At 45.5% G+C, this 26,926-nt stretch overlaps 46 non-coding genes across 46 annotated transcripts; all 46 read left to right on the forward strand.

Annotated features, from left to right (window-relative positions):
* Window positions 1-16,895: 16,895 nt before the first annotated feature.
* trnag-ccc (transfer RNA glycine (anticodon CCC)) lies at window positions 16,896-16,966 on the forward strand. The gene has a single exon. It is a non-coding gene; the product is annotated as a tRNA-Gly (tRNA).
* Window positions 16,967-17,072: 106 nt separating this feature from the next.
* Window positions 17,073-17,143, forward strand: trnag-gcc (transfer RNA glycine (anticodon GCC)). The gene has a single exon. It is a non-coding gene; the product is annotated as a tRNA-Gly (tRNA).
* Window positions 17,144-17,248: 105 nt separating this feature from the next.
* trnag-ccc (transfer RNA glycine (anticodon CCC)) lies at window positions 17,249-17,319 on the forward strand. Its single transcript has one exon. It is a non-coding gene; the product is annotated as a tRNA-Gly (tRNA).
* Window positions 17,320-17,602: 283 nt separating this feature from the next.
* Window positions 17,603-17,673, forward strand: trnag-ccc (transfer RNA glycine (anticodon CCC)). The gene has a single exon. It is a non-coding gene; the product is annotated as a tRNA-Gly (tRNA).
* A 106-nt stretch (window positions 17,674-17,779) lies between these two features.
* trnag-gcc (transfer RNA glycine (anticodon GCC)) lies at window positions 17,780-17,850 on the forward strand. The gene has a single exon. It is a non-coding gene; the product is annotated as a tRNA-Gly (tRNA).
* A 106-nt stretch (window positions 17,851-17,956) lies between these two features.
* trnag-ccc (transfer RNA glycine (anticodon CCC)) lies at window positions 17,957-18,027 on the forward strand. Its single transcript has one exon. It is a non-coding gene; the product is annotated as a tRNA-Gly (tRNA).
* A 106-nt stretch (window positions 18,028-18,133) lies between these two features.
* Window positions 18,134-18,204, forward strand: trnag-ccc (transfer RNA glycine (anticodon CCC)). The gene has a single exon. It is a non-coding gene; the product is annotated as a tRNA-Gly (tRNA).
* A 106-nt stretch (window positions 18,205-18,310) lies between these two features.
* trnag-ccc (transfer RNA glycine (anticodon CCC)) lies at window positions 18,311-18,381 on the forward strand. The gene has a single exon. It is a non-coding gene; the product is annotated as a tRNA-Gly (tRNA).
* Window positions 18,382-18,487: 106 nt separating this feature from the next.
* trnag-gcc (transfer RNA glycine (anticodon GCC)) lies at window positions 18,488-18,558 on the forward strand. Its single transcript has one exon. It is a non-coding gene; the product is annotated as a tRNA-Gly (tRNA).
* Window positions 18,559-18,664: 106 nt separating this feature from the next.
* On the forward strand, window positions 18,665-18,735 carry trnag-ccc (transfer RNA glycine (anticodon CCC)). Its single transcript has one exon. It is a non-coding gene; the product is annotated as a tRNA-Gly (tRNA).
* A 106-nt stretch (window positions 18,736-18,841) lies between these two features.
* trnag-ccc (transfer RNA glycine (anticodon CCC)) lies at window positions 18,842-18,912 on the forward strand. Its single transcript has one exon. It is a non-coding gene; the product is annotated as a tRNA-Gly (tRNA).
* Window positions 18,913-19,018: 106 nt separating this feature from the next.
* On the forward strand, window positions 19,019-19,089 carry trnag-ccc (transfer RNA glycine (anticodon CCC)). Its single transcript has one exon. It is a non-coding gene; the product is annotated as a tRNA-Gly (tRNA).
* A 106-nt stretch (window positions 19,090-19,195) lies between these two features.
* Window positions 19,196-19,266, forward strand: trnag-gcc (transfer RNA glycine (anticodon GCC)). The gene has a single exon. It is a non-coding gene; the product is annotated as a tRNA-Gly (tRNA).
* Window positions 19,267-19,372: 106 nt separating this feature from the next.
* On the forward strand, window positions 19,373-19,443 carry trnag-ccc (transfer RNA glycine (anticodon CCC)). The gene has a single exon. It is a non-coding gene; the product is annotated as a tRNA-Gly (tRNA).
* Window positions 19,444-19,549: 106 nt separating this feature from the next.
* trnag-ccc (transfer RNA glycine (anticodon CCC)) lies at window positions 19,550-19,620 on the forward strand. The gene has a single exon. It is a non-coding gene; the product is annotated as a tRNA-Gly (tRNA).
* A 106-nt stretch (window positions 19,621-19,726) lies between these two features.
* trnag-gcc (transfer RNA glycine (anticodon GCC)) lies at window positions 19,727-19,797 on the forward strand. The gene has a single exon. It is a non-coding gene; the product is annotated as a tRNA-Gly (tRNA).
* A 283-nt stretch (window positions 19,798-20,080) lies between these two features.
* trnag-acc (transfer RNA glycine (anticodon ACC)) lies at window positions 20,081-20,151 on the forward strand. The gene has a single exon. It is a non-coding gene; the product is annotated as a tRNA-Gly (tRNA).
* A 106-nt stretch (window positions 20,152-20,257) lies between these two features.
* Window positions 20,258-20,328, forward strand: trnag-gcc (transfer RNA glycine (anticodon GCC)). The gene has a single exon. It is a non-coding gene; the product is annotated as a tRNA-Gly (tRNA).
* A 283-nt stretch (window positions 20,329-20,611) lies between these two features.
* On the forward strand, window positions 20,612-20,682 carry trnag-gcc (transfer RNA glycine (anticodon GCC)). The gene has a single exon. It is a non-coding gene; the product is annotated as a tRNA-Gly (tRNA).
* A 107-nt stretch (window positions 20,683-20,789) lies between these two features.
* On the forward strand, window positions 20,790-20,860 carry trnag-ccc (transfer RNA glycine (anticodon CCC)). Its single transcript has one exon. It is a non-coding gene; the product is annotated as a tRNA-Gly (tRNA).
* Window positions 20,861-20,966: 106 nt separating this feature from the next.
* On the forward strand, window positions 20,967-21,037 carry trnag-ccc (transfer RNA glycine (anticodon CCC)). Its single transcript has one exon. It is a non-coding gene; the product is annotated as a tRNA-Gly (tRNA).
* A 283-nt stretch (window positions 21,038-21,320) lies between these two features.
* Window positions 21,321-21,391, forward strand: trnag-ccc (transfer RNA glycine (anticodon CCC)). The gene has a single exon. It is a non-coding gene; the product is annotated as a tRNA-Gly (tRNA).
* Window positions 21,392-21,497: 106 nt separating this feature from the next.
* Window positions 21,498-21,568, forward strand: trnag-gcc (transfer RNA glycine (anticodon GCC)). Its single transcript has one exon. It is a non-coding gene; the product is annotated as a tRNA-Gly (tRNA).
* A 637-nt stretch (window positions 21,569-22,205) lies between these two features.
* trnag-ccc (transfer RNA glycine (anticodon CCC)) lies at window positions 22,206-22,276 on the forward strand. The gene has a single exon. It is a non-coding gene; the product is annotated as a tRNA-Gly (tRNA).
* Window positions 22,277-22,382: 106 nt separating this feature from the next.
* On the forward strand, window positions 22,383-22,453 carry trnag-ccc (transfer RNA glycine (anticodon CCC)). Its single transcript has one exon. It is a non-coding gene; the product is annotated as a tRNA-Gly (tRNA).
* A 106-nt stretch (window positions 22,454-22,559) lies between these two features.
* trnag-gcc (transfer RNA glycine (anticodon GCC)) lies at window positions 22,560-22,630 on the forward strand. Its single transcript has one exon. It is a non-coding gene; the product is annotated as a tRNA-Gly (tRNA).
* Window positions 22,631-22,736: 106 nt separating this feature from the next.
* Window positions 22,737-22,807, forward strand: trnag-ccc (transfer RNA glycine (anticodon CCC)). Its single transcript has one exon. It is a non-coding gene; the product is annotated as a tRNA-Gly (tRNA).
* A 106-nt stretch (window positions 22,808-22,913) lies between these two features.
* trnag-ccc (transfer RNA glycine (anticodon CCC)) lies at window positions 22,914-22,984 on the forward strand. Its single transcript has one exon. It is a non-coding gene; the product is annotated as a tRNA-Gly (tRNA).
* Window positions 22,985-23,090: 106 nt separating this feature from the next.
* trnag-gcc (transfer RNA glycine (anticodon GCC)) lies at window positions 23,091-23,161 on the forward strand. Its single transcript has one exon. It is a non-coding gene; the product is annotated as a tRNA-Gly (tRNA).
* A 106-nt stretch (window positions 23,162-23,267) lies between these two features.
* trnag-gcc (transfer RNA glycine (anticodon GCC)) lies at window positions 23,268-23,338 on the forward strand. The gene has a single exon. It is a non-coding gene; the product is annotated as a tRNA-Gly (tRNA).
* A 106-nt stretch (window positions 23,339-23,444) lies between these two features.
* trnag-gcc (transfer RNA glycine (anticodon GCC)) lies at window positions 23,445-23,515 on the forward strand. The gene has a single exon. It is a non-coding gene; the product is annotated as a tRNA-Gly (tRNA).
* A 283-nt stretch (window positions 23,516-23,798) lies between these two features.
* trnag-ccc (transfer RNA glycine (anticodon CCC)) lies at window positions 23,799-23,869 on the forward strand. The gene has a single exon. It is a non-coding gene; the product is annotated as a tRNA-Gly (tRNA).
* Window positions 23,870-23,975: 106 nt separating this feature from the next.
* trnag-gcc (transfer RNA glycine (anticodon GCC)) lies at window positions 23,976-24,046 on the forward strand. Its single transcript has one exon. It is a non-coding gene; the product is annotated as a tRNA-Gly (tRNA).
* A 106-nt stretch (window positions 24,047-24,152) lies between these two features.
* On the forward strand, window positions 24,153-24,223 carry trnag-ccc (transfer RNA glycine (anticodon CCC)). Its single transcript has one exon. It is a non-coding gene; the product is annotated as a tRNA-Gly (tRNA).
* A 106-nt stretch (window positions 24,224-24,329) lies between these two features.
* Window positions 24,330-24,400, forward strand: trnag-ccc (transfer RNA glycine (anticodon CCC)). Its single transcript has one exon. It is a non-coding gene; the product is annotated as a tRNA-Gly (tRNA).
* A 106-nt stretch (window positions 24,401-24,506) lies between these two features.
* On the forward strand, window positions 24,507-24,577 carry trnag-gcc (transfer RNA glycine (anticodon GCC)). The gene has a single exon. It is a non-coding gene; the product is annotated as a tRNA-Gly (tRNA).
* Window positions 24,578-24,683: 106 nt separating this feature from the next.
* trnag-gcc (transfer RNA glycine (anticodon GCC)) lies at window positions 24,684-24,754 on the forward strand. The gene has a single exon. It is a non-coding gene; the product is annotated as a tRNA-Gly (tRNA).
* A 106-nt stretch (window positions 24,755-24,860) lies between these two features.
* On the forward strand, window positions 24,861-24,931 carry trnag-ccc (transfer RNA glycine (anticodon CCC)). Its single transcript has one exon. It is a non-coding gene; the product is annotated as a tRNA-Gly (tRNA).
* Window positions 24,932-25,037: 106 nt separating this feature from the next.
* trnag-gcc (transfer RNA glycine (anticodon GCC)) lies at window positions 25,038-25,108 on the forward strand. The gene has a single exon. It is a non-coding gene; the product is annotated as a tRNA-Gly (tRNA).
* Window positions 25,109-25,391: 283 nt separating this feature from the next.
* trnag-gcc (transfer RNA glycine (anticodon GCC)) lies at window positions 25,392-25,462 on the forward strand. The gene has a single exon. It is a non-coding gene; the product is annotated as a tRNA-Gly (tRNA).
* A 106-nt stretch (window positions 25,463-25,568) lies between these two features.
* trnag-gcc (transfer RNA glycine (anticodon GCC)) lies at window positions 25,569-25,639 on the forward strand. The gene has a single exon. It is a non-coding gene; the product is annotated as a tRNA-Gly (tRNA).
* Window positions 25,640-25,745: 106 nt separating this feature from the next.
* Window positions 25,746-25,816, forward strand: trnag-gcc (transfer RNA glycine (anticodon GCC)). Its single transcript has one exon. It is a non-coding gene; the product is annotated as a tRNA-Gly (tRNA).
* Window positions 25,817-25,922: 106 nt separating this feature from the next.
* On the forward strand, window positions 25,923-25,993 carry trnag-gcc (transfer RNA glycine (anticodon GCC)). Its single transcript has one exon. It is a non-coding gene; the product is annotated as a tRNA-Gly (tRNA).
* A 283-nt stretch (window positions 25,994-26,276) lies between these two features.
* On the forward strand, window positions 26,277-26,347 carry trnag-ccc (transfer RNA glycine (anticodon CCC)). The gene has a single exon. It is a non-coding gene; the product is annotated as a tRNA-Gly (tRNA).
* A 283-nt stretch (window positions 26,348-26,630) lies between these two features.
* trnag-ccc (transfer RNA glycine (anticodon CCC)) lies at window positions 26,631-26,701 on the forward strand. Its single transcript has one exon. It is a non-coding gene; the product is annotated as a tRNA-Gly (tRNA).
* A 106-nt stretch (window positions 26,702-26,807) lies between these two features.
* On the forward strand, window positions 26,808-26,878 carry trnag-gcc (transfer RNA glycine (anticodon GCC)). The gene has a single exon. It is a non-coding gene; the product is annotated as a tRNA-Gly (tRNA).
* The last annotated feature ends 48 nt before the right edge of the window (window positions 26,879-26,926 follow it).

Below are 26,926 nucleotides of genomic sequence, written 5' to 3' on the forward strand. Positions count from 1 at the left end.
AAGACAACCTTAGTGTCTGTCTTAGAATTGTACACTGTTATATTCGCGTCACTCTTCGGGAAGGTTCAGAGTTTTTTATTTATTCATCATGTCCATAGGCGGCCATTTTGAAATCTCTTGCCCTAAATTTTGTCGTTTAAGCATTGGTGGTTCAATGGTAGACTTCTCGCTTGCCACGCGAGAGATCTGCGTCCGATTCCCAGCCAGTGCAGAATAACTGTTTCTTCAATAAAATGTCCTTTTCAGAGTTTTTTATTTGTTCATCGTGTCCATAGGCGGCTATTTTGAAATCTCTTGCCCTATATTTTTCTGTATCAGCATTAGTGGTTCAATGGTAGAATTCTCGCTTGCCATGCGAGAGATCTGGGTCCGATTCCCAGCCAGTGCAGAATAACTGTTGCTTCAATAAAATGTCCTTTTCAGAGTTTTTTATATGTTCATCGTGTCCATAGGCGGCTATTTTGAAATCTCTTGCCCTATATTTTTCTGTATCAGCATTGGTGGTTCAATGGTAGAATTCTCGCTTGCCATGCGAGGGCCAGCCGTGGATAGCTGGCATTCACTGACAGCCAATCAAATTGCAGCTCTATTTTTCGCAGTAGACCGTGGTTCGATTCCCGGACCGGGAGAAATCTCAATTCATTTTCATTCATTTGCTTTACAACAGAGTGTACACATGAACTGTTTTTGTACTTGTTTGTTTGTTTGAAGAAAAATAAGCCTTGTTATCATTGGCCATTTGCGGATACCTGGCACTCACTGACAGCCAATACATGTGCATCACTGTTGCCACTGTCTAAGGTGCTGAAATAGCCCGTCCAAGGTGCTGAAAAGCCAATGCCATTATGCTGTTTGCAGCTATTAACAAAAAGGAAATGTTTAACCCTATGTGCTGTCTACTAGTTATTACTAAATTGTAGTTACAGACCAACTTTTTACTCCAATGATTCACTTATTGATGACACATGTAGACATTAGTAATTGAAATCTATTTATTCACTTGGACAGTCAATGTTGAACACAGATAGATCAACAGAGATGTATAGTCCTATGCAAACATATAGACATATACTGTAAATAATACAACTAATATGAATATCAAATGAGCAAAGAACCATAAAACCAACTATATAAAAACAAACAGAATTACATTATTGTAATGTAAAAAGCCACTCATGCAAAGAAACAATATATACACTAATTACAATGTCAATATTACAAGTAAAATGCTACATGGAACTCCCCCTTTTTTTCTCTCATTTCCTCCTTTCGGCCTCCCATCTCTGTTTTTCTTTCTCAAAGAAAGCAGACCCCTGGAACTCTCTCCATGTCATCTCCTTCTCCATGCCCTGGTCTTTGTAAAGTGAGAAGACTTTAGTGGGGCAGAAAATGTACATCCCTGTTACTCCAGGGAACCCAGTGTGAATGTGACAACTGTTTGGGCCCTGCTTCAATTCCATCTTACAGAAACGACACTTGCGACCTGTTGACTGGGAATCAGTCCACTTCCTCTTCTGCTGTCCTTTCTCCTTCACCCTTTTCTGTGTGGCATCCAGTTCAAGCTGAAAGAACTTTGTCATAGCAAAGTCTGCAAAAGGCATTTTGGGATTTGTCAGACCTTCAGCCCCATAAGCTTTAAAAACTTTAGTGGAGCAGTAGAAGTATCGTATTGGGCCCTGCTGGTAAAAGAAGTGGATTGAAGAACCATCATTTTCAAACCTGGACTTTGGCTGGCCACAGGAAAGACACCTTTTCGTCTGTGTCTTCTTTTGCCCCGGTTGTTGTTGTTGTTTATGTTCCTGCTGTTTCTCCATTATATTGAGTACAATTTTCTCAATAGAGGCTTGACTCACCATCTGAACAGGTGGAGGTGGGTGAACAACTGCAACAGGCATCGTAACAACTGGCACACTAGTGGTCTCACTCGCCTCTGTCAGAGAGTGCCAGAGTTTCTGCCTCTCTTGCAGTTTTTCTGGGCTTATATTCAAGGAGGAACTGGTGTTCAGCAATTTGCTTAGGTGCTTAACATATTGGTGAATATGTAATTTTGTTGTTGGGTGGAGCATGCTGTTGGGGTCTGTGCAGGAGTTGTGAACTAGAGCAGCGTAGTCCTGGTCCACAAGCTTCAGCATGTCCTTCTGCTTACGGTGTTTATTGAGCAGCTCGTCAATAACTGCCTTCATGGGGGATGGCCAACGTTTGTGGTCCAAAACAAACACTCTTCCTCCTGTCTTCACAGGTCCAGTGCGAGCACCGGTTGGAGAGGGGAGCAGAGGCAGAGACGGTGGACGTGGGGTTTCTATAAGAACAAAAGACAGAAAAAAATAAGTAATTCTGGCCTATAGAATGCCACACTTGTATGGGTGAAAATAAACTATATAAATAAACTACCATCAATAGCTCATGACCGAGTGTAAAGTATAAAATAATAAAGTTACTATTAACTAATGCTGATATGTTGTCCATCACCATGTCCGTGTGTGAGATGTTTACCTGGCCCTCCATGAGGCTCTGGGGTTGATGTAGGACTCACATCTGGTTTTACAGCAGAATCGGCAGGGGGGCATGGAGAAAACTGGAACAACCTTGATGGCGCGGACAGAGGAACCTCCAACTGGGTAGCGGGTGGATCACTTTGAGGAGGTGGATTCAGGGCCTGGGTGGGATCTGTCTTGTTCTTGTGCTTGTTCCAGTCCAAAGGAACTGGGCGGCAACCAGGCTCGACATATTCTAGGCCGAACCTTTCTCCAGTGTCTCTGCTAGAAGGATTAAAATCCGGGTACTTTGCGTGCCCCATCACACGTTCAGAGACCATGTTAAGCTGTGCAATCAACGCTGGGTCAAAAACAGCTGGGAGGTGAACACCAGGCTGCTTTAAGTCCACCAGTCGTTGGTAATGTCACGCCCGGGAGGAAGATAGGAAGCAGGCGCAGGGTTCTCAGGTAGGAACGGAGATCTTTATTTATGCAGCGAAGGTCCTCCAGACAGAGTCTAAAGCGGGCTATGAAATTATCCTAGGTCACACTTCTTCCGATAAAATAAACCAGGAAGAAGTGTGGCTATAAAACTATCAAAAAACAATATCACTCCGCTCTAGGAGGAAAACAAAAAGGCTTTTAAATTTATCAAAATAACCAACGCACTCTATTGACGGAGGCAACGTCTCAAAAACAAAATCACTCCTTCCGGAGGAAAAACAAAGAACTATGAAAGATTAATGTTGCATCTAACCTAGGAATACAAAACTTAAGCAAAACCAAAAACAACCTGCGTGGAGGTGAAGGCACTGGGCCGATCGAAGATCCTGAATAACAACAAAAAGGAACCTGTGACGTGGCAGAACGAGGTAGAACACATGGGTAATGACGAACACACTGGCACAGGACAAAGGGAGACGCAGACTATTAATACACATGGAGGGGAATGGGGAACAGGTGGACACAATCAGAAATCAGGGAAGACAATCAGACTGGTGACACATGAGGAAGGGTAAGTGACCTGAAACGAGAGGAGTTATTATTTCAAAATAAAACCGTAAATGACAAGACAAAATGCCCCACAGAGTAAAACAACAGACAATTTCACCGCGGTGTGACAGAACCCCCCCCTCTAGGACCGACACCTGACGGTCCAGGTAGCTCAGGGTGGTCTCTGTAAAAGTCCTGAATAAGTGAAGGGTCATCTATGTGGCGCCGCGGGACCCACTGTCTGTGCTCAGGACCGTATCCCTCCCAGTCCACTAAATACTGTTTACCCCTGCCTCTATTGCGTACGGCCAATAGTCTCTTGACTTTATAGAGTAAGCCTCCGTCGGCTGCTTCCAGTGGCGGCGGGGGCTCAGCGATAGGAACCATGGGGCTTTCCTTGGTGGGTTTGACCTGACTGACGTGGAATGTGGGGTACGCCCGAATTGACCTGGGCAAACGGAGACGGACGGCAGCGGGGCCAATTACTTTGGAAATGGAGAAGGGCCCAACGAACCGCGGTGCTAGTTTTTTGGAAGGGACTTTGAGGTGCAGATCCTTGGCTGATAACCAAACCCGTTGTCCCGGTTTGTATTCTGGTGCGGGACGGCGTCTTCGGTCGGCTGCCTTCTTTACTCTGTCCCCCTGTCTGATGAGCACTTGACGGGCGGCGGCCCAGATGCGATGACAGCGACGAACCAGGGCATGGGCGGAGGGAACTACAACTTCCTGCTCAGAGTAAAAAAATACAGGAGCCTCGTAACCGTATACACACTTGAAGGGTGAGAGACCTGTGGCAGAGGTGGGCAGCGTGTTGTGGGCATATTCCGCCCAGGCCAGATAGGAGCTCCACGCCGTCGGTCTTTGTGACACCAGGCATCGGAGGCTTGTCTCCAGCTGTTGGTTGAGACGTTCGGTCTGGCCGTTGGCCTCCGGGTGGTAACCTGAAGTCAGGCTGGCTGTGGCACCGATGAGCTGACAGAACTCCCTCCAGAACCGTGAGATGAACTGGGGCCCCCGGTCTGACACGATGTCCTTGGGAAATCCGTGAATTCTAAAGATGTGTTGCATCATGATTTGGGCAGTCTCTTTAGCTGAAGGTAGCTTAGGCAAGGCAATGTAATGTGTCATCTTGGAAAAGCGATCCACCACGGTTAAAATCGTGGTGTTACCTTTTGAAGCCGGGAGCCCCGTGATGAAGTCCATCGAAATGTTCGACCACGGCCTGGATGGGATGGGTAGGGGTTGCAGCAGTCCCATGCGTGCCCCGGTGGCCGTTTTGTTCCGAGCACAGACCGGACATGCGTCGACGTATTCCCGGACCCCTGATTCCATGGATGGCCACCAGAACCGCTGAGATATGGCGAACATTGTTCTCCGGACTCCTGGATGACAGGTGAGCAGCGAGGTGTGGGCCCACCGAATCACGTTTGGGCGCAATTCCACTGGAACAAACAAACAATGCTCTGGGCACCCACTGTCATGACTCTACGACGCGGAAGCAGATATGCAAGTGAATACAAAGTTTATTAAGTCAGTGACAGTAACCACAGTGCCGAACTCCCGCGATGATCCTCCAGGTGGTGGGTGGTACGCCGATTGGTGAGGGTGGTGACGACGACTCCCAAGGCAGTGCAGACAAACTCCGTGAACATAGATGTGAACCATATATCAGGCACGATACGGGAACGCTGGCAGGAACACGACACAACACGGGTGACATCAAACAACGATCTGACAATGAGAGGAAGGACATGGTGAGAATATATAGGGTGGCGAAATGGGCTACAGCTGGCACACAAAGTGTGATCAGCTGTCTTGCTGATTACGCGAGATTGCTGACTCCGCCCACTCCACACACCCACACATGACACACAAGACAAGGGAAGGGCAGTGGATTCATGAACCGTGACAGTACCCCCCCCCCTAAAAACGCCTCCTGGCGTCCCTAGCCTCCCCTACCTGTCGGTTGTAATCCTCGATAAGGGAGTGGTCCAGTATGTCCCTAGCCGGAACCCAACTTCTATCCCCCGGGCCGTAACCCTCCCAGTCCACCAAATACTGGACTCCGCGTCCCCTCCGCCTAGAGTCCAGAACCCGATTAACCGAATAGGTGGTCTCCCCTTGTATGAGACGTGGCGGTGGGGGAACCGGAACAGCCGGATTAATGCGCGAGTGAATTACGGGTTTAATCTTGGACACGTGAAAGACTGGATGAACCCTCCTGTACACCGGGGGGAGGTTGAGGCGGACTGCCACCGGACTAATGACCTTAGCGACTGTAAATGGGCCAATGAATTTGGAAGCGAGCTTATTAGAGACGGAGCGGAGAGGGATGTTCTTAGTAGAGAGCCACACCTCCTGGCCGGCAACATATACGGGGGGCCTAGACCGGTGGCGATCGGCCTCGGCCTTGGTACGCGCTCTCACTCTGAGTAGAGTCTCTCTGGCCTTGGTCCAGGTGCGGTGACACCTCTGAACAAAGGCGTGGGCCGAGGAAACCGCAACCTCGGACTCCAAGCTGTGAAAAATGGGTGGCTGGTAACCTACGTTACACTCGAACGGTGATAGACCCGTGGCTGACACTGGCAGTGTGTTGTGGGCGTACTCCACCATGGACAGTTGTTGGCTCCAGGAGGAGGGATTCTTGGAGACCAGGCACCGCAACGTTCTCTCCAGATCCTGGTTGGCTCTCTCCGTCTGACCGTTGCTCTGGGGGTGGAACCCTGAGGACAAACTAACAGTCGCTCCCAGTAATTTACAAAATTCTTGCCAAAACTTTGAAACAAATTGGGGTCCCCGGTCGGAAACCACGTCCGACGGGAGGCCATGCAGGCGAAAGACGTGATCCACGACAGCCACCGCTGTCTCCTTGGCCGTGGGTAGTTTGGGCAAGGGAATGAAATGAGTCGCCTTCGAGAACCGATCCACCACAGTTAAGACTACCGTGTTACCCTGGGAGGGGGGAAGGCCAGTGATAAAGTCTAGGGCGATATGGGACCAGGGTCTCGACGGGACTGGCAGTGGTTGAAGTAACCCATCTGGGGGTCGGTTGAAGGTCTTACCAGTGGCGCAGACCGAGCAAGCCAAAACAAAGCTGTGAATGTCCCTTGCCATGAGTGGCCACCAGAACCGTTGTTTGACTAAAAACTTAGTTCGACTGACCCCCGGATGGCAAGCCACGTTAGAACAATGCCCCCACTGAATAACGTCGGACCGTAATCCCTCCGGCACAAATAACCAATTCGGTGGGCACGCAACCGGGGGCGTTGCCCCTTCTAAGGCAGACAGGACCTTAGATTCAATCTCCCATCTGAGTGTGGCGACAAATAGGGTCCCGGGTAAAATACTCTCTGGGGTAAGTGGGCGTTCGGAGCGGTCAAAAATGCGCGATAAAGAGTCGGGTTTGATGTTCTTGGAACCCGGGCGGTACGACAGCGTGAAATCAAAACGTCCGAAAAAAAGTGCCCATCGAGCCTGCCTGGAGTTCAGTCTCTTGGCGGTCCTAATGTACTCCAGGTTCTTGTGGTCCGTCCAGACAATAAAAGGTACCCCCGACCCTTCTAACCAGTGACGCCACTCCTCCAATGCCAGCTTGACCGCCAACAGTTCTCTGTTACCAATGTCGTAATTGCGTTCGGCAGGGGATAAACGATGTGATAAAAACGCGCATGGATGCATCCTACCGTCCGACGTGGCGCGCTGAGATAACACCGCACCTACCCCCACCTCTGACGCGTCGACCTCCACCACAAACTGACGTGTTGGGTCTGGGGTAACCAGAATGGGGGCTGAAACAAAGCGGGCTTTCAGTCTGGTAAATGCCGCCTCCGCCACCTCAGACCACCTGAACACCGTTCTGGGGGAGGTCAGAGCAGTCAGCGGCGCGGCCAGCTGGCTGAAGTTGCGAATGAACCCTCGGTAGAAGTTGGCGAACCCCAGGAATCTTTGTAGGGCCTTGCGGGAATCTGGACTTGGCCACTCTACCACCGCCTTAACCTTCTCAGGATCCATGCGCATTCCCTCCGTCGACACGATGTACCCTAGGAAGGGAACAGACTGTGCATGAAAAACGCATTTCTCCGCCTTGACGAAAAGCCCATTCTCCAGCAACCTCTGAAGCACCAGACGGACATGCTGCACGTGTTCCTGGAGGGAAGAAGAAAAAATCAATATGTCATCCAGGTAGACATAAATGAACTGATCGACCATATCACGCAGCACGTCGTTGACCAGTGCTTGGAAGACCGCTGGGGCGTTGGACAGCCCGAAGGGCATGACCAGGTATTCGAAGTGTCCCCTGGGGGTATTGAAGGCAGTCTTCCATTCATCCCCCCTCCTGATGCGGACCAAGTGATATGCGTTGCGTAAGTCCAACTTAGTGAAGATGGCTGCTCCCTGCAACCTCTCGAAGGCTGAGGACATCAACGGTAACGGGTAGGTATTCTTAACCGTGATGCTGTTCAGCCCCCGGTAATCAATACAGGGTCGCAGGGAGCCGTCCTTCTTTCCCACAAAAAAGAACCCCGCCCCGGCTGGAGAGGAGGAGCGACGGATGAACCCTGCCGCTAGAGAATCAGAAATATATTTCTCTAACGCCTCCCTCTCTGGAACCGAAAGTGAATATAACTTGCCCTTTGGCGGAGATTTATCTGGTAATAACTCTATCGCACAGTCATACGGACGATGCGGGGGCAGAGACGCGGCCCGAGACTTGCTGAACACCTCCCTCAGGCTGAGGTACTCCACAGGCACGTTAGACAAATCCACCGCCTCCTCCTGGAACACAGAGACAGAAACAGGGGGACAGGCAGACACAAGACAGGACTCATGACATTTACTGCTCCACTCAGACACCGACTTCTGCTGCCAGTCTATCTTGGGGTTATGCTTGGTGAGCCAGGGATGTCCAAGAACTACAGGTGCCAGTGGAGAGTCCAGTACATAAAAGGAAAGGGTCTCTGAGTGGTTGCCCGAGGTGATGAGTGTCATGGGCCCGGTGGTGAGCAAAATGTTGGGTAGGTCCTGACCGTTTAATGCGTGAACCGATATCTTGTGGACGAGGGGCAAAAGAGGTATCTTAAAACTGCGTGCGAGGGCATGATCCAGAAAATTACCCTCTGCTCCGGAATCCACCAGGGCACGACAGTCGTGCGTGTGGGTTGACCATCTCAGTCGTACCGGAAGGAACGTAGCATTTGATGAGGTCTTCTCAGCGGAGAGCCCACCCGACCGTAGCCTCAAACTTACTGCCGGGCTTGGCCTTTTCCCGGGCAGTTGTACGCGTAGTGTCCCGCTGCTCCGCAGTACAAGCAAAGGCCTTGGGACCTCCGTCTCTCCTTCTCCTCCCGGGACAGCCGAGCTCTCCCGACCTGCATCGGCTCGTGATCATAGCCAGAACCAGCCGTGTCTCCTCCGCTAGGTCGCCGATCCTCACCTCCCCCAGGAATCCGGCTGGACCAAGAACGCTGCACGACTCTGGTCAGCCGCGCGTCCACTCGAAGTGCCAGTCCAATGAGGTCGTTCAGGGTAGTGGGGAGGTCCAGGGCGTAGATCTCTCTCTGGACGCGGTCAGCCAGCCCATGCAGGAACATGTCCCACTGCGCCTCCTCGTTCCACCGACATTCGGCCGCCAATGTCCGGAACTCAATGGAGTAATCCGATACCGACCTCTCACCTTGTCTTAGCTCCGTGAGCGTGCTGGCCGCCTCTCTTCCTGCGACCGCACGGTCAAATACTCTCCTCATCTCCTCGCCGAGTGTCTGGAACGAGGCACAGCATGGGTCTTGGTTCTCCCACACAGCCGTTCCCCATAGTGCTGCTCTCCCAGTCAGTAGGGTGAGCACAAAGGCGACCTTGGCTCGCTCTGTGGAAAATGTTCTGGGCTGGAGGGAAAAATGCATAGAACATCGTGTCAGAAATGCTCTGCAGAAGGTTGGCTCACCGGCATAAGACTCTGGAACTGGTAGGCGGGGTTCTGACTGGGAGGAGCCGTCCGGTGGTGTGGGGGGAGCGGCTGGTGAGGGGGGCAGAGAGGGCCCCCGCAAGAGTTGGACTTGCTGGGTGAGCTCGGACACCTGCGCCACCAGAGCCTGTACAGCTCGCCCCGTGTCATTCAGGTGTCTCTCTTGGGTCTCCATGCGGTTGAGGCTGCTATTCATGAATGCCTCCATCGAAAACGCGGAGTCACTCGCTGCTTCCCTTGCATGGTCAGATCGTTCTGTCATGACTCTACGACGCGGAAGCAGATATGCAAGTGAATACAAAGTTTATTAAGTCAGTGACAGTAACCACAGTGCCGAACTCCCGCGATGATCCTCCAGGTGGTGGGTGGTACGCCGATTGGTGAGGGTGGTGACGACGACTCCCAAGGCAGTGCAGACAAACTCCGTGAACATAGATGTGAACCATATATCAGGCACGATACGGGAACGCTGGCAGGAACACGACACAACACGGGTGACATCAAACAACGATCTGACAATGAGAGGAAGGACATGGTGAGAATATATAGGGTGGCGAAATGGGCTACAGCTGGCACACAAAGTGTGATCAGCTGTCTTGCTGATTACGCGAGATTGCTGACTCCGCCCACTCCACACACCCACACATGACACACAAGACAAGGGAAGGGCAGTGGATTCATGAACCGTGACACCCACGAGGTGGAGGCGCCCCCCCATTCGCACGCTTCACCTCTTGTTCTATCGGCCAGGAAACTGTTCCAACCACACAGTTCCTGCGTAGGGGAAGGTGGGAGGGGGCGAAGGTTCAGGTGCAGGAGGTGCCGGGTCCCTCCTCTCAGAACCTCTGAGAAGCTGCTGAAGCTGACCCGCGAGACCCCCTATCTGGTCAAAAACAGCAGCCTTGAAGTCCTCCTGACTACGGGCCAGGCCTCTGAGTCCCTGGCTCAGTGAAGTCATCTGCTCTTCCTGCTGGAAGAGACGCTCCCCCTGAGAGGCTAGGGCCTGCGCGAGAAGGTCCTCCCCTGCTGCTTCCATACTGGCCAGTGTGTACTGTCACGCCCGGGAGGAAGATAGGAAGCAGGCGCAGGGTTCTCAGGTAGGAACGGAGATCTTTATTTATGCAGCGAAGGTCCTCCAGACAGAGTCTAAAGCGGGCTATGAAATTATCCTAGGTCACACTTCTTCCGATAAAATAAACCAGGAAGAAGTGTGGCTATAAAACTATCAAAAAACAAAATCACTCCGCTCTAGGAGGAAAACAAAAAGGCTTTTAAATTTATCAAAATAACCAACGCACTCTATTGACGGAGGCAACGTCTCAAAAACAAAATCACTCCTTATAGAGGAAAACAAAAAACTTTTAATCTTATCAAAATAACAAACGCACTCTTTTAGACGGAGGCAACGTCCCAAAAACAAAATCACTCCTTCCGGAGGAAAAACAAAGAACTATGAAAGATTAATGTTGCATCTAACCTAGGAATACAAAACTTAAGCAAAACCAAAAACAACCTGCGTGGAGGTGAAGGCACTGGGCCGATCGAAGATCCTGAATAACAACAAAAAGGAACCTGTGACGTGGCAGAACGAGGTAGAACACATGGGTAATGACGAACACACTGGCACAGGACAAAGGGAGACGCAGACTATTAATACACATGGAGGGGAATGGGGAACAGGTGGACACAATCAGGAATCAGGGAAGACAATCAGACTGGTGACACATGAGGAAGGGTAAGTGACCTGAAACGAGAGGAGTTATTATTTCAAAATAAAACCGTAAATGACAAGACAAAACGCCCCACAGAGTAAAACAACAGACAATTTCACCGCGGTGTGACAGGTAATTCCACCGTGCCATCGCCGTTATCCCCTGTGCTTGGAACACCTCCGTGGAAACACGTGTTCCAGTGACCCACTGAGCCTGGTGGAAGTGATAACCCTCCTGCTGGGATGTTCCTCTTATGGGGATCCAAACAGGAACTTTGGCTCCTTCACCCTGCACGTGATTGAGCTGTAATGTTCCTCCATTCCTGTACAAAATCCCACCTTCCACAACAGGATCACTCAGACAGCCCCGCAGGATGTGGACTCTCTGAATTCGCCATGTTTTCAGCATCGAGGGCTTGAAGAGAGGAGTGCCATTTGGGTCATTTGCAAGGTAAAACTGCTGAAAGACTCCCTCGACTCTCTTCATGAGCTCCTCAGGCAGCGCAATCCTGATCCTGCAGTGGTCTGGGATGTGTTGCTTGGTGGGGTTGGCAGGCAGAATGCCACAGAAGGTGTAGGCTTCTTTAAGCCGCTGCAGGTCTTCCTGATCCACCACAGAAAAGGCTGCAGAGAGGAACTGAGCAAAGGAACTGTACACGGCATGATGCTCCGACACACACTCACGTAGCAAACGCCTCATGCAATGAAACAAGTCCAGCTTGATATCAATGTCTGCATTAAAATGCGATCTGGAAGCGCATGTGTTTTGGAGATTGCCAGAAGTGACATTGGCAACAATTGCATCGGTTGTTCGCCAAGAAGCCCAGTTCAGATGCTCTCCTGCAATCGACTCTGCCACCTTGAAGGACGCACAGCAATCCCTGAAAAAAAAAAAATCAAAGTAAAGCTTTGTGAGAGCAGTCATATGGACCACCGTGTGTGGTTCAATGTGTATGGTCATCAAAATAAAAAATGCAAAGAGCTTTTCTTTAACTAAACAAAAAAAATGAAAAGTAATCGTAAAGGTTGTGACTCTAAGCTGTTTGTGTCACCAATGATGTTAAGAAATATTGTTATAATTTACCTGTCTACCCACTGGTATCGTGCCTTTTCTATGCCTGCAGCGCTGTAGCGCTGTGCCAGTCCCTCGTACATGGGCTTCAGGGACTTCTCCGTCTCAGATTGCACCATCACCCACGAAAGGATCATCCAGTTCTCGTTCATGACCGCATATGATGACATGGTGCCGGATGAAAAGGTGACCTTCCTCGCAACTTTGCGTGTGTGATCTGAGCGGAAAGCCTGTCCAAAGGTACCCTGCAGGAGTTTTTTGATGGCACTCTCCTGGTGATGGTACTCATGCAATAGGCAGTCAGTCAAGTAGTGGGAAGACACAGAGATTCCGTTCCAGCCATCCGAATCCCCATACTGCCCGAAGGGGGCTGGCTTTGTTTCCTGTCTGAGGAACTGTGTGATAGTTCTTTGGTCGTACTTTCCTGCCTCACCGTCCATGACGTTTTGGCAGCTGAGAAGGTAGGCCAGGTGAGCACGTTCAAATTTCAGGTGCATCATCTCTATTATCTGCTTAGTCATGTCAGTTGGTGAGTTACCCGTCCGCCTGAGCTCGTCCACGACTGACTTACAGAGCGCCTTCTTATAGGTCAGTACGGCTGGCAACAGGTTTGTGAACCTCTTTGGAAGTTTTTCCAGCCACAGTGGGTTGTCAGCGTACCACCTCTTCCTGCATACTTTGCAGCACAGCCTAGATGACAACAGGTAATACTGTCCAGTGACACCAACAATGACACGAGGTCTACCCACACCTGCAGAGGCCACTTGAGTCCGGGCACAGCCTTCAATGCACGGCAGGGTGTAATTGTTTCTCAATCTAGCCATTAAATTGTTCTCTGGCTTCCATATGAAGAAGGGATGGAGCTGAAAGTACTTTGGGGAAGGGAGGTCAGTGATGCTGTCAATTAATTCTGGCTGGGGAGGGTGACGCCACAATGACACCATCTTCATAGGGTTGCGTACCGGCATGGACCCTGGCCAGAGACCCAGCGATTCCAACTCTGTCTTCATCCAGATCCTCTGCTGTTGTGAGCAGTTCCACTGGCTGACGTCTTGGTCGTAGGCAGGGAGCTTTGGGATGTGGGGTGGGGCAGCGGTGGGGGCAGCGGGGGTGACAGCTAACGGCCTGATTAATGGCTCATCTAGTCAGACAAGAAGAAAACATATTGGTAAGATTGTGGGTTTGACTTGATTTAATCATATATGGTATACATTTTAATACTAACTTTGATCTCTCTGTACAGTGGACATGTGATGGGCCTTTGTTGAGGTCTCAGCAGAAATCCGGGGGGCCTTTGACACTATGGAGAGAATAATAAATATATTATTATTATTGACAGTGAAACAAAGAAGGTTGATATTTTTAAGATGCAAATACAGCTGAAATAATACACACCGAGTGTGCCGGTGGCCTCTGTTGAAGGAGGACATGCTCCTTCTGGCAGCAGACACAGGAGCTCCTTGGGAAAAGGCGTTAAAGGTGTCTTCTCTGTGACCATAGAAGAGGCTGCAGAGGGAGAAGGTTCACCAAAAATAATGAATTTATGGTTTATGACGGACATAAGCACAGTGACTATGACAGATATGATTAAATGAATTGATATAATGGTGATGCACTTACTATCTTTCCCTTCAGTCGCTACAGCCAGAGCAGCAGATGATACTACAACAGGAAACACTGTGTAAGTCATTTCTATTTTGACAACATACCAGAACTAGTGTTAGTAGAAACAGAAAGTTACTTCCCCTGCTTTCTCAGCCTCATATTATTATATAATACATTTGTCTAGGCAGAGGAAGCAACATGGCACACTTCAAACACATGCAGGGTTCAGGTGTTAGTAACACAGCAGAGACATACATATATGTACGTATATACACTTGTCTCTTTTCATGCATAGAAGAAAACAAAGACTGATACGTACCCTCATCATGGCTGGTATCAATTCATAGTCACTAGGACAACAGCGGAACAACAAAACACAAAGAACCAGGAACCAGAACATGGTCAACGTGAGACGGAATAGTTTAAGTCATGCTTCATTTGGGAACAAGAACTCATGGTCCCAGTGGTGTCCGCTGGCAGCAGGACGTTCCAGCTAAAAAACCTCGTTCTGTTCCTGGAACCTGTTGTCGTCGTGTGGCAGTTGATGATGATGATGCAGAAACAGCTGTTTAACACAAATAATATATTATATTTACTGAACAGAACAAACAGTTCACAGCAAACCGGATGACCTTTAACTGATTTAAATCTTTAGGTGGTAGGAACAAAGAAATAAAAGACAGCAAATGTTTACTCACAGCTCTGCACCTGTTGCTTTGCAGGGGAGATGGTCAGCATCAGCCTCTCCAGCTCCTCATCTTCATCCATCACTGTGATGTAAACAGGCAATTTGAGAATTTTTATTAAATCAGCCTCTTCTATGATGATGAAGTTTGTCGTGTTCTGTGTATATGAGAGTGTGTACCCACCCATGCTTTCAGCAGGAGCAGAAGAGGAGGTCTGTGTGGTTGGTGAAGAGACAGAGGGAGGAGGCTGCTTTTTCTGCAGATACATCTTGAGTTTGTGCATTTTTGTACCTGGTGCACAGGTCTTCTTCAAGATGAAGGCTGCATAGCCGTCCACTCTGCTGTCCCAGACTTCTCGCCAGGTGCTGTTAGCACGAGCACCAAAACCAACCAAGAGGTCATCCTCTGATGCTGCTGCTGCTGCGGTCACTGCTGGCTTCTGTTCCTCGTAGTTGACTAATGACTGGATGTCTTTAAAGCCAAGTGAATAATTTATAAATCAGAGTAGGCTGTCTTTGTTGTGCCCCACTGCCATGAACACTCCTGCAGCCTGCTCCTTCTGCTGGTTCCTGATCAGGTAGATGGTGTACCCGATATCATTCTCCAGCAGCCAGCGGAAGGACTTCCCCTTATACTTCCCAAACTGCAGGATGTATTCTCCAGTCACCTCAGTGATATCTGAAGCATCTCCCCCTCTCATGCGGACCACATGCAGAGCATTCAGCCTGACCAGCTCCTCCTTCATAGGCGCAGACTTGTCCTGCAGAGCTGGATTGTCTTTGAGGACTTTGGCTGCATCAGTAGGATCCTGACGAAGAAATCCCAGCGATCCCTGCCGGAAGTTAACCCCCATCCTCCCAGGGTAAAATTGCCGTTTGCGCATTTTACCTGTATTGACGAACAGCAGAACATATTAATAAGTGTATTACTACGTTAGCGACAGCCAATGTTTTTATAACAAAGGTCAATAGATCAGGTCTCTGTGTAAAGCAGGAAGGAACATCCGCCTAACATATGGTGCTGGTGACTTTCATCTTTCTGTATGTCTTCACAGGAAGTCTGTGTCTGGAGCCTGACTATTTACACTGGTTAAAAACCTTTGAACTGCTGATTGAAGAAGAGGTTGAAGGGAGTTCATCCTAGCAGGGAGTCCCATCTTTATCATCTTATGACCCTCCCCCTTTCCCAAACTCAAGTCACACTGAGGTGTGAAGTGTCTTCTCAGGAAAAGCCACTTCAGTACCTTCTGACCATTACACTATGTAATAAACAACATGATCATATTCTGCTGTTCTCTCATTTCTACACTGATGGAGAATGTATTCAGATATTGCACAGTAAATCAATATATGTTTACAACCTGCTGTAGTAGTAGGTAAGTAGAAATTCTGCATTCAAGTAACTTACTTGCTACTTAATCAAAGTCTACAGACCAACAAGTGAGCTTCAAAATAATCCATGAGGATTAAAAACAAAAGTAGCCGTGATGCAATATATATTATATATTATCCTAATCATTGAGGCATTAATGTGTTTACATTTGACTGACTTTAATAAGATCCTCATTTATTAGTTGAGTAATGTTACATCTGTGATATGCAACTAGTAAATAATGCAGCCAAACACAACTAACAGGTGACGTGACACTAACATAAATGCATTTATTGGACGTAACACTTGTACAAAGTACAGTATTAATGGCTAAAAACGTTATAATGTTTAAACAGTATAAGCTGAACAGCCGGTGAGAATCTATGTTGAATAACATACAGCAGCAAACGCTGCGCATTTATCTGAATAATTATTAAACATTACATTTGATGTACTTACAGTTTGGCGCGACTTCCACTCAGCGCGCGGTCCGGTAAAGGTGCGCCGTCTCTTCGGTGCTCTTTCCCGGCTAGACTGACGGAGAATGTCCGGAGATACTCTTTACATCCGGGTAATTGCTCGGCCCGCACCACAGCGCCACAGATGGCCAAAGATATATTACATCCGTAGTGGTTTAGCACTACCATAGAGAATGAATGGGATTTGGTTTAGGGATTTTTAGCTAAAGAATTCACGGGTGCCGCGCGGCAGATCTGGGTCCGATTCCCAGCCAGTGCAGAATAACTGTTGCTTCAATAAAATGTCCTTTTAAGAGTTTTTTATTTGTTCATCACGTCCATATGCAGCCATTTTGAAATCTCTTGACCTATATTTTGTCGTATAAGCATTGGTGGTTCAATGGTAGAATACTCGCTTCCCATGAGAGAGATCTGTGTCCGATTCCCAGCCAGTGCCGAATAACTTTAGCTTCAATAAAATGTCCTTTTAAGAGCTTTTTATTTGTTCATCACGTCCATATGCGGCCATTTTGAAATCTCTTGACCTATATTTTGTCGTATAAGCATTGGTGGTTCAATGGTAGAATACTCGCTTCCCATGCGAGAGAACTGGGTCCGATTCCCAGCCAGTGCAGAATAACTGTTGCTTCAATAAAATGTCCTTTTCAGAATTTTTTATTTGTTCATCGTGTCCATATGCGGCCATTTTGAAATCTCTTGACCTATATTTTGTCGTATAAGCATTGGTGGTTCAATGGTAGAATTCTCGCTTGCCATGCGAGAGATCTGGGTCCGATTCCCAGCCAGTGCAGAATAACTGTTGCTTCAATAAAATACCTTTTCAGAATTTTTTATTTGTTCATCGTGTCCATAGGCGGCTATTTTGAAATCTTTTGCCCTATATTTTTCTGTATCAGCATTGGTGGTTCAATGGTAGAATTCTCGCTTCCCATGCGAGAGATCTGGGTCCGATTCCCAGCTAGTGCAGAATAACTGTTGCTTCAATAAAATTACCTTTTCAGAATTTTTTATTTGTTCATCGTGTCCATAGGCGGCTATTTTGAAATCTCTTGCCCTATATATTTCTGTATCAGCATTAGTGGTTCAATGGTAGAATTCTTGCTTCCCATGCGAGAGATCTGGGTCCGATTCCCAGCCAGTGCAGAATAACTGTTGCTTCAATAAAATGTCCTTTTAAGAGTTTTTTATTTGTTCATCACGTCCATATGCAGCCATTTTGAAATCTCTTGACCTATATTTTTCTGTATAAGCATTGGTGGTTCAATGGTAGAATACTCGCTTCCCATGCGAGAGATCTGTGTCCGATTCCCAGCCAGTGCAGAATAACTTTAGCTTCAATAAAATGTCCTTTTAAGAGTTTTTTATTTGTTCATCGTGTCCATATGCGGCCATTTTGAAATCTCTTGACCTATATTTTGTCGTATAAGCATTGGTGGTTCAATGGTAGAATTCTCGCTTGCCATGCGAGAGATCTGGGTCCGATTCCCAGCCAGTGCAGAATAACTGTTGCTTCAATAAAATTACCTTTTCAGAATTTTTTATTTGTTCATCGTGTCCATAGGCGGCTATTTTGAAATCTTTTGCCCTATATTTTTCTGTATCAGCATTGGTGGTTCAATGGTAGAATTCTCGCTTCCCATGCGAGAGATCTGGGTCCGATTCCCAGCTAGTGCAGAATAACTGTTGCTTCAATAAAATTACCTTTTCAGAATTTTTTATTTGTTCATCGTGTCCATAGGCGGCTATTTTGAAATCTCTTGCCCTATATTTTTCTGTATCAGCATTGGTGGTTCAATGGTAGAATTCTTGCTTCCCATGCGAGAGATCTGGGTCCGATTCCCAGCCAGTGCAGAATAACTGTTGCTTCAATAAAATGTCCTTTTAAGAGTTTTTTATTTGTTCATCACGTCCATATGCAGCCATTTTGAAATCTCTTGACCTATATTTTTCTGTATAAGCATTGGTGGTTCAATGGTAGAATACTCGCTTCCCATGCGAGAGATCTGTGTCCGATTCCCAGCCAGTGCAGAATAACTTTAGCTTCAATAAAATGTCCTTTTAAGAGTTTTTTATTTGTTCATCGTGTCCATATGCGGCCATTTTGAAATCTCTTGACCTATATTTTGTCGTATAAGCATTGGTGGTTCAATGGTAGAATTCTCGCTTGCCATGCGAGAGATCTGGGTCCGATTCCCAGCCAGTGCAGAATAACTGTTGCTTCAATAAAATTACCTTTTCAGAATTTTTTATTTGTTCATCGTGTCCATAGGCGGCTATTTTGAAATCTTTTGCCCTATATTTTTCTGTATCAGCATTGGTGGTTCAATGGTAGAATTCTCGCTTCCCATGCGAGAGATCTGGGTCCGATTCCCAGCTAGTGCAGAATAACTGTTGCTTCAATAAAATTACCTTTTCAGAATTTTTTATTTGTTCATCGTGTCCATAGGCGGCTATTTTGAAATCTCTTGCCCTATATTTTTCTGTATCAGCATTGGTGGTTCAATGGTAGAATTCTTGCTTCCCATGCGAGAGATCTGGGTCCGATTCCCAGCCAGTGCAGAATAACTGTTGCTTCAATAAAATGTCCTTTTAAGAGTTTTTTATTTGTTCATCACGTCCATATGCAGCCATTTTGAAATCTCTTGACCTATATTTTTCTGTATAAGCATTGGTGGTTCAATGGTAGAATACTCGCTTCCCATGCGAGAGATCTGTGTCCGATTCCCAGCCAGTGCAGAATAACTTTAGCTTCAATAAAATGTCCTTTTAAGAGTTTTTTATTTGTTCATCGTGTCCATATGCGGCCATTTTGAAATCTCTTGACCTATATTTTGTCGTATAAGCATTGGTGGTTCAATGGTAGAATTCTCGCTTGCCATGCGAGAGATCTGGGTCCGATTCCCAGCCAGTGCAGAATAACTGTTGCTTCAATAAAATTACCTTTTCAGAATTTTTTATTTGTTCATCGTGTCCATAGGCGGCTATTTTGAAATCTTTTGCCCTATATTTTTCTGTATCAGCATTGGTGGTTCAATGGTAGAATTCTCGCTTCCCATGCGAGAGATCTGGGTCCGATTCCCAGCTAGTGCAGAATAACTGTTGCTTCAATAAAATTACCTTTTCAGAATTTTTTATTTGTTCATCGTGTCCATAGGCGGCTATTTTGAAATCTCTTGCCCTATATTTTTCTGTATCAGCATTGGTGGTTCAATGGTAGAATTCTTGCTTCCCATGCGAGAGATCTGGGTCCGATTCCCAGCCAGTGCAGAATAACTTTCGCTTCAATAAAATGTCCTTTTAAGAGTTTTTTATTTGTTCATCACGTCCATATGCGGCCATTTTGAAATCTCTTGACCTATATTTTGTCGTATAAGCATTGGTGGTTCAATGGTAGAATTCTCGCTTGCCATGCGAGAGATCTGGGTCCGATTCCCAGCCAGTGCAGAATAACTTTTGCTTCAATAAAATGTCCTTTTCAGAGTTTTTTATTTGTTCATCGTGTCCATAGGCGGCTATTTTGAAATCTCTTGCCCTACATTTTTCTGTATCAGAATTGGTGGTTCAATGGTAGAATTCTCGCTTGCCATGCGAGAGATCTGGGTCCGATTCCCAGCCAGTGCAGAATAACTGTTGCTTCAATAAAATGTCCTTTTAAGAGTTTTTTATTTGTTCATCACGTCCATATGCGGCCATTTTGAAATCTCTTGACCTATATTTTGTCGTATAAGCATTGGTGGTTCAATGGTAGAATACTCGCTTACCATGCGAGAGAACTGGGTCCGATTCCCAGCCAGTGCAGAATAAATTTAGCTTCAATAAAATGTCCTTTTAAGAGTTTTTTATTTGTTCATCGTGTCCATATGCGGCCATTTTTTAATCTCTTGACCTATATTTTGTCGTAAAAGCATTGGTGGTTCAATGGTAGAATTCTCGCTTGCCATGCGAGAGATCTGGGTCCGATTCCCAGCCAGTGCAGAATAACTGTTGCTTCAATAAAATGTCCTTTTAAGAGTTTTTTATTTGTTCATCACGTCCATATGCAGCCATTTTGAAATCTCTTGACCTATATTTTGTCGTATAAGCATTGGTGGTTCAATAGTAGAATTCTCGCTTGCCATGCGAGAGATCTGGGTCCGATTCCCAGCCAGTGCAGAATAACTGTTGCTTCAATAAAATTAACTTTTCAGAATTTTTTATTTGTTCATCGTGTCCATAGGCGGCTATTTTGAAATCTTTTGCCCTATATTTTTCTGTATCAGCATTGGTGGTTCAATGGTAGAATTCTCGCTTGCCATGCGAGAGATCTGGGTCCGATTCCCAGCCAGTGCACAGTAACTTTCGCGTCAATAAAATTGTCCTTTTTACAGTTTTTTAATTGTTCATCATGTCCATAGGCGGCCCTTTTGAAATCTCTTGCCCTAAATTTTGTCGTTTAAGCATTGGTGGTTCAATGGTAGAATTCTCGCTTCCCATGCGAGAGATCTGGGTCCGATTCCCAGCCAGTGCAGAATAACTGTTGCTTCAATAAAATGTCCTTTTAAGAGTTTTTTATTTGTTCATCACGTCCATATGCGGCCATTTTGAAATCTCTTGACCTATATTTTGTCGTATAAGCATTGGTGGTTCAATGGTAGAATACTCGCTTCCCATGCGAGAGAACTGGGTCCGATTCCCAGCCAGTGCAGAATAACTTTAGCTTCAATAAAATGTCCTTTTAAGAGTTTTTTATTTGTTCATCGTGTCCATATGCGGCCATTTTGAAATCTCTTGACCTATATTTTGTCGTAAAAGTATTGGTGGTTCAATGGTAGAATTCTCGCTTGCCATGCGAGAGATCTGGGTCCGATTCCCAGCCAGTGCAGAATAACTGTTGCTTCAATAAAATTACCTTTTCAGAATTTTTTATTTGTTCATCGTGTCCATAGGCAGCTATTTTGAAATCTCTTGCCCTATATTTTTCTGTATCAGCATTGGTGGTTCAATGGTAGAATTCTCGCTTCCCATGCGAGAGATCTGGGTCCGATTCCCAGCCAGTGCAGAATAACTTTCGCTTCAATAAAATGTCCTTTTAAGAGTTTTTTATTTGTTCATCACGTCCATATGCGGCCATTTTGAAATCTCTTGACCTATATTTTGTCGTATAAGCATTGGTGGTTCAATGGTAGAATTCTCGCTTGCCATGCGAGAGATCTGGGTCCGATTCCCAGCCAGTGCAGAATAACTTTTGCTTCAATAAAATGTCCTTTTCAGAGTTTTTTATTTGTTCATCGTGTCCATAGGCGGCTATTTTGAAATCTCTTGCCCTATATTTTTCTGTATCAGCATTGGTGGTTCAATGGTAGAATTCTCGCTTGCCATGCGAGAAATCTGGGTCCGATTCCCAGCCAGTGCACAGTAACTTTCGCGTCAATAAAATTGTCCTTTTTACAGTTTTTTAATTGTTCATCATGTCCATAGGCGGCCCTTTTGAAATCTCTTGCCCTAAATTTTGTCGTTTAAGCATTGGTGGTTCAATGGTAGACTTCTCGCTTGCCATGCGAGAGATCTGGCTCGATTCCCAGCCAGTGCAGAATAACTTTCGCTTCAATAAAATGTCCTTTTAAGAGTTTTTTATTTGTTCATCACGTCCATATGCGGCCATTTTGAAATCTCTTGACCTATATTTTGTCGTATAAGCATTGGTGGTTCCATGGTAGAATACTCGCTTCCCATGCGAGAGAACTGGGTCCGATTCCCAGCCAGTGCAGAATAACTTTAGCTTCAATAAAATGTCCTTTTAAGAGTTTTTTATTTGTTCATCGTGTCCATATGCGGCCATTTTAAAATCTCTTGATCTATATTTTTCTGTATAAGCATTGGTGGTTCAATGGTAGAATACTCGCTTCCCATGCGAGAGATCTGTGTCCGATTCCCAGCCAGTGCAGAATAACTTTAGCTTCAATAAAATGTCCTTTTAAGAGTTTTTTATTTGTTCATCACGTCCATATGCGGCCATTTTGAAATCTCTTGACCTATATTTTGTCGTATAAGCATTGGTGGTTCAATGGTAGAATACTCGCTTCCCATGCGAGAGAACTGGGTCCGATTCCCAGCCAGTGCAGAATAACTTTAGCTTCAATAAAATGTCCTTTTCAGACTTTTTTATTTGTTCATCGTGTCCATAGGCGGCTATTTTGAAATCTCTTGCCCTATATTTTTCTGTATCAGCATTGGTGGTTCAATGGTAGAATTCTCGCTTGCCATGCGAGAGATCTGGGTCCGATTCCCAGCCAGTGCAGAATAACTGTTGCTTCAATAAAATGTCCTTTTAAGAGTTTTTTATTTGTTCATCACGTCCATATGCGGCCATTTTGAAATCTCTTGACCTATATTTTGTCGTATAAGCATTGGTGGTTCAATGGTAGAATACTCGCTTCCCATGCGAGAGAACTGGGTCCGATTCCCAGCCAGTGCAGAATAACTTTAGCTTCAATAAAATGTCCTTTTAAGAGTTTTTTATTTGTTCATCGTGTCCATATGCGGCCATTTTGAAATCTCTTGACCTATATTTTTCTGTATAAGCATTGGTGGTTCAATGGTAGAATACTCGCTTCCCATGCGAGAGATCTGTGTCCGATTCCCAGCCAGTGCAGAATAACTTTAGATTCAATAAAATGTCCTTTTAAGAGTTTTTTATTTGTTCATCACGTCCATATGCGGCCATTTTGAAATCTCTTGACCTATATTTTGTCGTATAAGCATTGGTGGTTCAATGGTAGAATTCTCGCTTGCCATGCGAGAGATCTGGGTCCGATTCCCAGCCAGTGCAGAATAACTGTTGCTTCAATAAAATGTCCTTTTCAGAGTTTTTCATTTGTTCATCGTGTCCATAGGCGGCTATTTTGAAATCTCTCACCCTATATTTTTCTGTATCAGCATTGGTGGTTCAATGGTAGAATTCTCGCTTGCCATGCGAGAGATCTGGGTCCGATTCCCAGCCAGTGCAGAATAACTGTTGCTTCAATAAAATGTCCTTTTCAGAGTTTTTCATTTGTTCATCGTGTCCATAGGCGGCTATTTTGAAATCTCTTACCCTATATTTTTCTGTATCAGCATTGGTGGTTCAATGGTAGAATTCTCGCTTGCCATGCGAGAGATCTGGGTCCGATTCCCAGCCAGTGCAGAGTAACTTTCGCGTCAATAAAATTGTCCTTTTTACAGTTTTTTAATTGTTCATCATGTCCATAGGCAGCCCTTTTGAAATCTCTTGCCCTAAATTTTGTCGTTTAAGCATTGGTGGTTCAATGGTAGACTTCTCGCTTGCCATGCGAGAGATCTGGCTCGATTCCCAGCCAGTGCAGAATAACTTTCGCTTCAATAAAATGTCCTTTTCAGACTTTTTTATTTGTTCATCGTGTCCATAGGCGGCTATTTTGAAATCTCTTGCCCTATATTTTTCTGTATCAGCATTGGTGGTTCAATGGTAGAATTCTCGCTTCCCATGCGAGAGATCTGGGTCCGATTCCCAGCCAGTGCAGAATAACTGTTGCTTCAATAAAATGTCCTTTTAAGAGTTTTTTATTTGTTCATCACGTCCATATGCGGCCATTTTGAAATCTCTTGACCTATATTTTGTCGTAAAAGCATTGGTGGTTCAATGGTAGAATTCTCGCTTGCCATGCGAGAGATCTGGGTCCGATTCCCAGCCAGTGCAGAATAACTGTTGCTTCAATAAAATTACCTTTTCAGAATTTTTTATTTGTTCATCGTGTCCATAGGCGGCTATTTTGAAATCTTTTGCCCTATATTTTTCTGTATAAGCATTGGTGGTTCAATGGTAGAATTCTTGCTTCCCATGCGAGAGATCTGGGTCCGATTCCCAGCCAGTGCAGAATAACTGTTGCTTCAATAAAATGTCCTTTTAAGAGTTTTTTATTTGTTCATCACGTCCATATGCAGCCATTTTGAAATCTCTTGACCTATATTTTTCTGTATAAGCATTGGTGGTTCAATGGTAGAATACTCGCTTCCCATGCGAGAGATCTGTGTCCGATTCCCAGCCAGTGCAGAATAACTTTAGCTTCAATAAAATGTCCTTTTAAGAGTTTTTTATTTGTTCATCACGTCCATATGCGGCCATTTTGAAATCTCTTGACCTATATTTTGTCGTATAAGCATTGGTGGTTCAATGGTAGAATTCTCGCTTGCCATGCGAGAGATCTGGGTCCGATTCCCAGCCAGTGCAGAATAACTGTTGCTTCAATAAAATGTCCTTTTCAGAGTTTTTTATTTGTTCATCGTGTCCATAGGCGGCTATTTTGAAATCTTTTGCCCTATATTTTTCTGTATAAGCATTGGTGGTTCAATGGTAGAATTCTCGCTTGCCATGCGAGAGATCTGGGTCCGATTCCCAGCCAGTGCAGAATAACTTTTGCTTCAATAAAATGTCCTTTTCAGAGTTTTTTATTTGTTCATCGTGTCCATAGGCGGCTATTTTGAAATCTTTTGCCCTATATTTTTCTGTATAAGCATTGGTGGTTCAATGGTAGAATACTCGCTTCCCATGCGAGAGATCTGGGTCCGATTCCCAGCAAGTGCAGAATAACTGTTGCTTCAATAAAATGTCCTTTTCAGAGTTTTTTATTTGTTCATCGTGTCCATAGTCGGCTATTTTGAAATCTCTTGCCCTATATTTTTCTGTATCAGCATTGGTGGTTCAATGGTAGAATTCTCGCTTGCCATGCGAGAGATCTGGGTCCGATTCCCAGCCAGTGCAGAGTAACTTTCGCGTCAATAAAATTGTCCTTTTTACAGTTTTTTAATTGTTCATCATGTCCATAGGCAGCCCTTTTGAAATCTCTTGCCCTAAATTTTGTCGTTTAAGCATTGGTGGTTCAATGGTAGACTTCTCGCTTGCCATGCGAGAGATCTGGCTCGATTCCCAGCCAGTGCAGAATAACTTTCGCTTCAATAAAATGTCCTTTTCAGAGTTTTTTATTTGTTCATCGTGTCCATAGGCGGCTATTTTGAAATCTTTTACCCTATATTTTTCTGTATAAGCATTGGTGGTTCAATGGTAGAATTCTCGCTTGCCATGCGAGAGATCTGGGTCCGATTCCCAGCCAGTGCAGAATAACTTTTGCTTCAATAAAATGTCCTTTTCAGAGTTTTTTATTTGTTCATCGTGTCCATAGGCGGCTATTTTGAAATCTTTTGCCCTATGTTTTTCTGTATAAGCATTGGTGGTTCAATGGTAGAATTCTCGCTTGCCATGCGAGAGATCTGGGTCCGATTCCCAGCCAGTGCAGAATAACTTTTGCTTCAATAAAATGTCCTTTTCAGAGTTTTTTATTTGTTCATCGTGTCCATAGGCGGCTATTTTGAAATCTCTTGCCCTATATTTTTCTGTATCAGCATTGGTGGTTCAATGGTAGAATTCTCGCTTGCCATGCGAGAGATCTGGGTCCGATTCCCAGCCAGTGCAGAATAACTTTTGCTTCAATAAAATGTCCTTTTCAGAGTTTTTTATTTGTTCATCGTGTCCATAGGCGGCTATTTTGAAATCTCTTGCCCTATATTTTTCTGTATCAGCATTGGTGGTTCAATGGTAGAATTCTCGCTTGCCATGCGAGAGATCTGGGTCCGATTCCCAGCCAGTGCAGAATAACTGTTGCTTCAATAAAATTACCTTTTCAGAATTTTTTATTTGTTCATCGTGTCCATAGGCGGCTATTTTGAAATCTCTTGCCCTATATTTTTCTGTATCAGCATTGGTGGTTCAATGGTAGAATTCTTGCTTCCCATGCGAGAGATCGGGGTCCGATTCCCAGCAAGTGCAGAATAACTGTTGCTTCAATAAAATGTCCTTTTCAGAGTTTTTTATTTGTTCATCGTGTCCATAGTCGGCTATTTTGAAATCTCTTGCCCTATATTTTTCTGTATCAGCATTGGTGGTTCAATGGTAGAATTCTCGCTTCCCATGCGAGAGAACTGGGTCCGATTCCCAGCCAGTGCAGAATAACTTTAGCTTCAATAAAATGTCCTTTTCAGACTTTTTTATTTGTTCATCGTGTCCATAGGCGGCTATTTTGAAATCTCTTGCCCTATATTTTTCTGTATCAACATTGGTGGTTCAATGGTAGAATTCTCGCTTGCCATGCGAGAGATCTGGGTCCGATTCCCAGCCAGTGCAGAATAACTGTTGCTTCAATAAAATGTCCTTTTAAGAGTTTTTTATTTGTTCATCACGTCCATATGCAGCCATTTTGAAATCTCTTGACCTATATTTTTCTGTATAAGCATTGGTGGTTCAATGGTAGAATACTCGCTTCCCATGCGAGAGATCTGTGTCCGATTCCCAGCCAGTGCAGAATAACTTTAGCTTCAATAAAATGTCCTTTTAAGAGTTTTTTATTTGTTCATCACGTCCATATGCGGCCATTTTGAAATCTCTTGACCTATATTTTGTCGTATAAGCATTGGTGGTTCAATGGTAGAATTCTCGCTTGCCATGCGAGAGATCTGGGTCCGATTCCCAGCCAGTGCAGAATAACTGTTGCTTCAATAAAATGTCCTTTTCAGAGTTTTTTATTTG

Source organism: Pungitius pungitius, chromosome 12 (genome assembly GCF_949316345.1).
Source record: "Pungitius pungitius chromosome 12, fPunPun2.1, whole genome shotgun sequence".
NCBI classification, from domain to species: Eukaryota; Metazoa; Chordata; class Actinopteri; order Perciformes; family Gasterosteidae; genus Pungitius; species Pungitius pungitius.